Genomic DNA, 10156 nt, shown 5'->3' with positions numbered 1-10156 from the left:
CCTGTGAGCTGGAAGGACAGCCTGTACCCCAGGCTTCGAAGGCTCTCCCTCGATCCCACTTCCTCCCCAGAAGAGTGATGGTGGCAGAACAGGGCTGGAGGCTGCCCAGGGGACCCTCCAGGAACTCACAGTCTACTGGCAGAGAAAGAAGCATAAATGATGTACCTGTCTGAGGGAACACACTGAATTCAAGGAGAGACTGGCTCTGCCTGAGGAAACCAGTAGGGCTTCTAAAAGCAGGTCGCCTCTGAGCTGGATCGTCAAACATGACAATGAACATGAGTTCCAACAGATCCTGTCTGGTCTTCCTGCTTTCAGACTACTGCCTTTTAAAAGCTACACTCCACACAGTAACCTTAAAATCACTTCTCTTCTTAAACCTTGCAACTTCATTTCCAGTAAAATCCAAACTCCTTTTCATGGCCACCTCATCTACTGAATTGACCACATCTGGAACTGTACTCTGCCCTACATGCGTCAACCACACTAGCCTTCCCCCTGTCCTGGAGGACACCAAGCTTGTTCCCACCTTGTGGCCTTGGCACCTGGTTGTCCCACTTCCCATCCGCCATCTTCTCCCCCCACCCTAACACACCCATCTCCCTCTCATCACCTCAGAGCAGTGGTTCTCAAACAATTTCTCATCTCATCAAACCTCACAGAATCTACACACTCCATCAGTATCCATGGGAGCAGCTTATTAGGACATTGAGAGTCACAAGGAGGGAAAATGTCTCTCAACTCCCAGTGAGAATTCACCAATTTCAAAGAATCTTAGAAGAAGCTAGAATGTTATCATAATGGGAAAGGGACACTAAGAAGATTGAAAGAAGTTATGCCAAGGTGAGAAGGGCTTGCCAAACACAATGTCTGCCAGCGCTATGGACATATGTCATTTGTCAGTCATCATACTCTTTGGATGATTCTCAAAGCCTTTGAACACTCTTATAAACTCGAGGATTCCAACCTTATGAGTCAGCACTTCCCCAGGTAGAACCCAGCAACTTGCTTCCCAGCATCTCTTGCAGCTATACATGCAAGGAACCCAGACTTCATTGACCAGATGAGCTCGGCCATTCTGTTTCAGCAGCTAGTGGTGAAAAGAAGCAAGCACTTTGTAGACTTCATTCTGACAAGGGTGGGGAGACAGCTAGCTTTCAAAGCAGCCATGGAGAGGGTAGAGCTGGATACAGTGCCTGGGGAAAGCAGGGTGAGCTCTGTTGTCTGTGCCCAGCAGCAGTAGCTGTAGATGTCCCCTAGAACTGACATGCAATATCATCTGGGAGTGTTTCATGACTGTGTGGTCATGATTCTATTAAGTCTTTGAGAATAAGCAGAAAATGTGGGAATTAAGTTTAAACTTCATGTTCTAATGTCTGTGCAGTTTTTAATGCCAGCTTTCTTGCTACGTGAGAGTTGGTTGAAGGCCATGTTGGCTGCTCTGGAAAAGAAGAGGAATACTTTTGAAACTTAGGTAGCACATTTGTATCATTGCCAATAAGTTCTGAAGAGGTCGTTTAATGACCTACTGCTATTAATTAACATTTAGAACTCAAGATGTACTTCTATTCAAAACAATTGAATTAATATTTGAAAAGAGCAACTCACAGCAATTTTGCTTCCTTTAATAAGATTGGCATTGATTTTTATTGTTTCATTTTATAGGTATAAGCATGAGTGTTAAGTTTCATTACTTAATTTAAAAAAATATCAACCAATTCATTAGTCATCAATGTAATGTCTTCCTCTTCAGAGCAGTCTTTCCTAAGGCCATATCTTTTTTTTTTTTAATTTTATTTATTTATTTATTTATTTTTGTCTGTGTTGGGTCTTCGTTTCTGTGCAAGGGCTTTCTCTAGTTGCGGCAAGCGGGGGCCACTCTTCATTGCGGCGCGCGGGCCTCTCACTATCACGGCCTCTCTTGTTGCGGAGCACAGGCTCCAGACGCGCAGGCTCAGTAATTGCGGCTCACGGGCCCAGTTGCTCCACGGCATGTGGGATCTTCCCAGACCAGGGCTCGAACCCGTGTCCCCTGCATTAGCAGGCAGATTCTCAACCACTGCGCCACCAGAGAAGCCCCTGAGGCCGTATCTTAATTAGTTTTTTCAAGCTTATATTTACCACTATCTACTACAACAACTGCATTTTATATCATGAATCAGGAGCTACATAAATATACGATAGGGATATATACAACAGAAATAGTAATTTCCTGAAACAAGTTACCCTTACCGAATGTGACACACTCTAATGTCTTCTGTTTTATTCATGTCCATTAGGTTCTATTTCATTTTTAAAAAAAAATATGGTCATCAACATCCAAACAGAGTTCATGATTCACTAATGTTTCCCAGTCAGCAGTTTGAAAACTGTTTTAAATAGATTCTTTCCTAGTGTCTCTTCCTTTCCAATCTATTACAGTATCCTGTGTGCTTCTTTTATATATTTTTTTAAAATATTAAATGTATTTATTTCTATACCCCAGAGACTGCAGGCTCTGGGAGCGCAGAGCTGACGCCTGTGTTGTCCGCTGCTGAATTCCTGTAAATTCTCCCTCACTGCGTGCAGGTTCACAGTCTATGGTGGGACCAGGACTTCAGGAAATGAAAGCTCATAGAACAGGGCTGATATTTAGCCGTGCCTTGGCAGGACAGTAAACAGGCATGACAGATTGTTTGTAGAAGAAATTAATTGGCATTACTTTTCCAAGAGTCAAATGATGCTGAGGAAATGGCTTTTCTCAGATTCACTCCACTGCCTGACAAGAGCCGGCTCTGTGCTGGGCATGGGCCCCGCAGACAGGCCCTTCCTCTGGCCTCCTCTAGCCGGGGAGTTGGTGCTCCTCCACCACAGGCTCCTTCTCTGCAGAAATGCAGGGGGAGAAGCAACATGAAGCATAATGGTCTGTTTCAGCACATTCGCATGGAGGCATATGTAGAAATTAAAACCATTTTGGTTTTGATAAAGAGGTCTAAACTGGTTCGGCTAGTGAATAAATTATGGGTAACTTCCTTTAAAAATTCGTCAATACTGCTATTTTGTACAATTCTAAAAGACTGTTTCTTTATCATTCAGCTCTAGCTAGGTTATGCTCTGATAACTAATGACTCCAAAATCTCGGGGTCTTATAGCAACAAAGATTTACTTCTTGCTCTGTTATGTGTCTTTCATATGGCTACATCTTCATTCTGGCACACAGACGTAAGGGGCAGCCTCAATCTGGAATATGCTGGTCTTGTGACAAAGGGAAGGAATGAGAGATGGCAGAACCAGACGACAGATCTTAACGTTTTTGCAAGGAAGTGGCTTCTGTTAATTCCACTCACATGTTACCCCAAGTTAATGAACCCCAAACCAAAACCCCATCACATGGGCAAGCCTGATGTCAGTGGGTGGGGAATATAAGCCTTTTACAAGAGGTATGCCAAATTGCTAAAAGCCATAATGCTATCTAGCACAATGTATTTATACATCTTTTATAATGCGGTGGATGGGTACCCCCTGGGGTTTCCTCTCATGGTTCAGTAAGAACTTTGGGGTTCTGAATCCAGATCAGTCTCTCATCAAGAGGCCCCTGGCTTGGGCTGATCTAACCACTTTCTAAGACCATTTCGGCTCCAGAGCGAGAGAGCCTCCATGGATTGGTCTGCATGTTCTTGCCGCTTGGTGACTGGTCAGTAAGGGAGCCACACCAGCTCTCCCCTGCCCAGGCCGGTTGGGAAAGTAACTGAAAGCCTTGTCGTCACTCCCAGGAGCCAAGCCCTTTCCTTCTGGTTGTGTGCTGCTGCCCAGCTTCAAAGGCTCCCAGGACACATGCAAGGCTGTGGTGTCAGTTGGACTACGAGAGATATTTTCTCCGTATTCTGGACTTACTGATTTATGACAAAAATGCCCAGTTGTGCTATTTAGAGAAATTCTCAGGTTCAGTCCTCTCTGACTCTGCTGAAAACCTAGAGAAGTAGGCCTGTTGAACACACAACCTAACCCATGCATAAGAATCACTCGGGAGACTTTTAAAGGCAGAGTCCTGGGTCCCCACCCCAGATATGCTGATTCAGATGGTTTGGGAATCAGCCAGGAATCTGCATTTAACAACCTCTGGAGGCAACTGCCACACTGAGGGAGTCTGCAATATGGTGGTTCTAAAGATCTCGGCAACAAGCCTGGATGGAGACCCACTGTAGGGGCAGGTGCAAGAAAATAGCCACCCAGCATGGAGGGTGCGTGGTGGGACCGCGTTCCTGCACCAAATGGGCCTTGCCGAGGGACCAGCTCTGTGGTCATGAGACATCTTGGACCAGGGAGTGACTACCCTCTCTCCTCCTTCTCTCCGCACTTCTCAAGAGCAGTCACTGATGACTTGGATCACCAAATGCAAAGGCCTCTTGGGAGAGTTCAGACAGCTCCACTTTGGCCGATGCTCCAGTTTCAGCCCCTTCCTGCCGGGCTGGGGTATGACCCCAATTCAGTACCAAGTGTCTATTTCCTTTGCCACTTCCTTTTCTGCCATCCACACTCTATACAGCCTGGAAATCCACAGGCTTTTATCTAGGTACTTAAAAAAAATTATAATAGGTGTTTTTCCTTGTTGTAAAAGTAATATAACACTGTATAGAATCTAGGAAATGTAGGTAAGCAAAAATAAGAAAAAAAAAATATCCATGATACTACCACCCTGAAGATACACTATAGGGTATTCTTTTTCTCTGCTTATATATTCATCTATTTTATTTAAAATGAGATCATACTGTATATTGTGGTCTTGTAATTTGCTTTCTGTACTTAATGTATTGTGAACAATTTTCCATTATAATTATTCTTCTAAGACATCATTTTTAAGGCTATACTGTATTCCATTGTATATACCATTTACTTAACCAATTCTCCATTGTGGGACATTTAGTTTCTACTTGTTTTTAAATTATAAACGGTGCTTCAATGTATCTCCTTTTATGAATTGTTGTGAATTATTGTTCTTTCCCTAGAATAAGTTGCTGGAAGTGGAAAGTCTGAATGACCAGGGCTTCTTTGGTTCTTTGTGTACCATCTATGTCAGGAATTTCATCTGATGTGGTTTCAGCTACCACTCCTCTGCTGGTAATTACAAAATCTGGGTCTCTTGTCCCAATCCTGCTCCTGGACAGTAGACCTCCATTAATAACCCTGCCTGTTGTACTCTCTATTCACAGATCACAAAAGCACTCCAAGCTCAAGCATTTACAAGAGTGAACTCAACCTCTTCCTCTTTAATGAACTCCCTCTCCTTTATTCTCATTTCTGCCAGTGGTACCGGTATTCTCCCAGCCACACAGGCATGAAGTCGGTGTCCTCTTTCCTCTCTTGAGCCCTTTATATTAAATAACTTACCAATGGGAATTCCCTGGAGGTCCAGTGGTTAGGACTCCATGCTTTCACTGCCGAAGGCCTGGGTTCAATCCCTGGTCAGGGAGCTAAGATCCCACAAGCTGTTTAGCACGGCCAAAATATTTTAATAAATACATAAAGTTACCAAGTCTTCTACCCACATCTTCACCTGTTCAGATCTGTCCAATTCTCAAGGCTTATCTCTAATTACCTAATTGTAGGAAGTATATTCTTATCTTTCCAGCCAGACATGAGCCCCAAAGGAGAGGAAGGGGAAGACAAGAAGAAATATTTGAAGAAATAATGGCTGAGAAACTGTCCAAACCTGATGAAACATATAAATCCACAGATCCAAGGTCAATGAACCCCAGCCACAAGAAACACACAAACACAGAACATAAAAAAATGTACATAATGTAAAAACTGTACAAATCAAAATGTACAATCAAGGAACATCATAAAAAAAACTGCTCGAAACCAGTGATAGAGAAAAACTTTTAATCACCTGGAAGAAAAAAACCAAAAAGAATTTCCATACAGAAGAACAAAATTAAGGAAGACAGTAAATTTCTCAATGGAAACAATGTGTGCAGAAAAACAGTGCAGCAACATCTTTAAAGTACTGAATGAAAAAAAACCTGACAACCTAGAATTCCATATGCTGGGAAAATATCTTTTGAAAACAAAGGTAAATTAAAGACATTTTCAGACATGCAAAAGCCAAAAGAATCCAGTAGCAGCAGAACCACACTGCAAAAAAATGTTTAAACACGTCCTCTGCCTTAAAAAACTGAAAATAGAATTACCATATGACCCAGCAATCCCACTACTGGGCACGTACCCAGAGAAAACCATAATTCAAAAAGACACATGCACCACAATGTTCATTGCAGCACTATTTACAATAGCCAGGTCATGGAAGCAACCTAAATGCCCATCGACAGACAAATGGATAAAGAAGATGTGGCACATATATACAATGGAATATAACTCAGCCACAAAAAGGAACTAAATTGGGTCATTTGTAGAGACGTGGATGGCTCTAGAGACTGTCATACAGAGTGAAGTAAGTCAGAAAGAGAAAAACAAATATCGTATATTAACGCATATATGTGGAACCTAGAAAAATGGTACAGATGAACAGGTGTGCAGGGCAGAAATAGAGACACAGATGTAGAGAACAAACATATGGACACCAAGGGGGGAAAGTGGCAGTGGTGGTGGTGATATGATGAATTGGGAGATTGGGATTGACATGTATACACTGATATGTATAAAATGGATGACTAATAAGAACCTGCTGTATAAAAAATAAATGAAATAAAATTCAAAAATTCAAAAAAAACAAAACCGTCCTCTGGCTGAAGAATGTTAACAGATGGAAATGTGAATCTACAAAAGGAATGAAAGCACCAGAAATGGTAGCTAAATGGGTATATATGTAGGTTTTTATAAATTTATTTATTTATTATTGGCTGCATTGGGTCTTTGCTGATGCGTGTGGCTCTCTCCAGTTGCGGTGAGTGGGAGCCACTCCTCGTTGTGGTGCGTGGGCCTCTCATTGCAGTGGCCTCTCCCATTGCGGAGCTCGGGCTCTAGGTGCGTGGGCTTCAGTAGTTGTGGCACACGGGCTCAGTAGTTGTGGCTCGTGGGCTCTAGAGTGCAGGCTCAGTAGTTGTGGCTCATGGGCTTAGTTGCTCCATGGCATGTGGGATCTTCCCAGACCAGGGCTCGGGCCCGTGTCCCCTGCATTGGCAGGTGGAGTCTTAACCACTGCACCACCAGGGAAGCCCTAGGTTTTTAAATTATTTTTCTCTTTAAAAGATAATTAACTGTTTAACCAAAAATAAGAGTCACAGAAGGTCAGAGGAAGAAGGAATCTTGGCAGCCACTTGTTTGCAGTTATTTACTAATGTCATTCAACTGATGGGAGGGCCAGAAATATAAATCAGGTTTCCTGATGCCTTGTCCAGATTTTCAGCTACCTAACTGAATGATGACAGATACAAAGCTCCTTTCCAATAGACCAGAGAACAGTTACTCTTTTTCTGGTTTCCAGGTCAAATACTTTTCTTCTTCCTTTTCAGACCTTCCTCTAGCCATTCTTGCTCACACACCCCCTGATATTTGCACAGGGCTTTATAGCTGCCAACCCTCCCACGTCTGTTCCCTCACTTGATCCTAAGAACAACTCCAAGAAGTCTGTAGGCCAGGAATTTGCATCTTCTTGATTTTACAGATGAAGAAACTGAAGCTCAGACCCCAGTGAAATTTCCCAAGATGAGGGAATAATATCCTGGTGAAATTAGGAATTGAATTTCAATCTTCTGTCTCCAGATCTGGTGCTCATTCCACCAGCGCCATTCTGCCTCTCTCATGTGCCCGAATTTCATGTTATTTGGCAACATTCACCTTGCTCTTATTTTCTCATACTTGAAGTCATGACTTTTCTAGAAAAACAAAGCAACCTCAGAAAAGCAAAGGCACAACTTTTTCTTTCAGTCAACTCTTGGGCTTATTTATAACATATGCCTTCTCTGAAAGCAAAAGAAGACCTGAAAATGGCACAAATAGCATTTGCCTACAAGGAACACTGGAACAAACGGACTTAGAACAAACTAAGTTCCACAATGACTGAACAAATTAGCCTGGAAAACAGAGCGATTAGTACACCATCAAACAGAAGGAACAAAATGTACAGTTTAACAATGGAAAGTCTCTTGGTTTCATATTGTAAGACCCTTTAAATGTAGGTGTGCTGTACCCCACATTTAGATGATACCCAACTTATACTGAAAATAATCTATAAGCAGTGAAAATTTTGTGGCGACTAATTGTTTCATTCAGTAAACATTTACTACCCCCGATCCCACGCCCCCGGTTTGCATAGGTCATTGAACTAAATGCCGTGGATGGAAAAAAAAAAAAGAGGCCCTTATTTCCAAGTTGTCCACTAACAGGGACACAGATACAATATAACATGAGCTATAATGGAGGTAGGTGCTGGAGGAGAGGAAAGGAAGCAGCCCAATTCACCAAATCATTCTCCAAAGCCAATTCATTTAAAGTCCATTTGTCAAACGATCAGAGGAATGACCAATTTACAGAATTTACCATTTAGTAAAATCTTTTAAGTAGTATTTTTAAAATATTTCAGTATATAAAAATGTATTCTTCTGAGTACTTACTACAAGTCTGCCCTTGTGCTAAACACCGTACACACTGGCTTCATCTTAGGAAGTTATTGTACAAATTAAAGCTCACAGAAGTTAAGTAACTTGGCCACACTTACATGGTAAATCAGTGGCAAAACTGGGGTTTAAAACCAAGTTTGTCTGAATCCATCGTCTGATTTCTCAGCAACTCCCTATACAGTCTGTCTTACAGCAGCTACTGATTTTCGGTTATGTACTAGGCACTGTACTAGGGTAGGTGCATGAATTACAGCATTTATTTACAACTCTGTGAGCTATGAGTCCTTTTCCAGATGAGAGAAAGACTCTGAGAAGCTGTGTAATTCATTTCAGGACTCTCATCTGTTTGAAACCCGTAGCTTCCTGTCCACTAAAAGACAGTCATCAGGGACTTCCCTGGTGGCGCAGTGGTTAAAAATCCACCTGCCAATGCAGGGGACACGGGTTCCATCCCTGGTCCGGGAAGATCCCACATGCCGCGGAGCAACTAAACCCGTGCGTCACAGCTCCTGAGCCTGCACTCTAGAGCCCGCGAGCCACAACTACTGAGCCTGCGCACAACTACTGAAGCCCACACACCTAGAGCCCATGCTCTGCAACAAGAGAAGCCACCACAATGAGAAGCCCACGCACCACAACGAAGGGTAGCCCCCGCTCGCGGCAACTAGAGAAGGCCCACGCACAGCAACAAAGACCCAACACAGCCAAAAATAAATAAAAAGACAGTCATCACAATGACCCACAATGGCCAATTCAAAACCTCTCTGAACTGTCTCCCATCATTCCCCACTCTCCTCCCTCTCCACTCACCAAGCTATTTTTTGAACATACCTGGCGTGCTCCTGCAGGTCCCTTGGCCGGGAATATTCTTCCTTCCTCATTCTCCAGGTCTTACTCACATGTCATCTTCAAAGTGTGGCCTTTCCTGACACCGTTTAAAACTGCACCCTCTGCCCCCCTTTCCTTGTTTCTTTTTTGTCTCCATAGCTCTATCACTAACTTACTATACAGGTTATTTTAAATCATCTGCCTCTCCCCACTAAAATAAGACCAGGGAATTTTTTTTTTTTTTACATTTTGCCCATCCCTACATTTCTTGCACCTGGAACAAAGTACATGCTCAAAACTTATTGAATTGCATTAAACTTTTGCTCAAGATTAAATAGAAGTGAGAATTGGGTATTGAACCCAATAGAGGACGCCAGAGAGAATGTATATTCTGGTGAGCTCAATTTTGGGAACAAGGGCCTCATGGGACCCTTGAGTTGACAGATCTTGGGAACACTTGGAACTTTACAGAGCTTTTGCAGCTACACAGTGTAAGTAAAAGTTGAGAAAGTGAAGCAAGATGGCCAAAACCACAATACAGAGTGGCATGGACAAGTGTAGATGTGGGTGAAGAAAGCTAGAGAAGGAAACTGAATAATTAAGAAGATAGGCAAACCTCAATACAATATTTTGAAGGCCAAGAGAAGAGTGACTTTGAAGGTTAGGTAGTTGGTAACACTGGATGATTAAAAAAAAATGAAGTTAGAAAGGATAACAGAACTTTGTGATTTAGGAGGGCATCAGCATCTCATGAGACATTTCTGTGGGAA

This window comes from Balaenoptera physalus (genome assembly GCF_965194825.1).
Source record: "Balaenoptera physalus genome assembly, chromosome: 15".
NCBI lineage: Eukaryota > Metazoa > Chordata > Mammalia > Artiodactyla > Balaenopteridae > Balaenoptera > Balaenoptera physalus.
The sequence above is the reverse complement of the archived record's forward strand: the minus strand, read 5'-3'. Positions refer to the sequence as shown.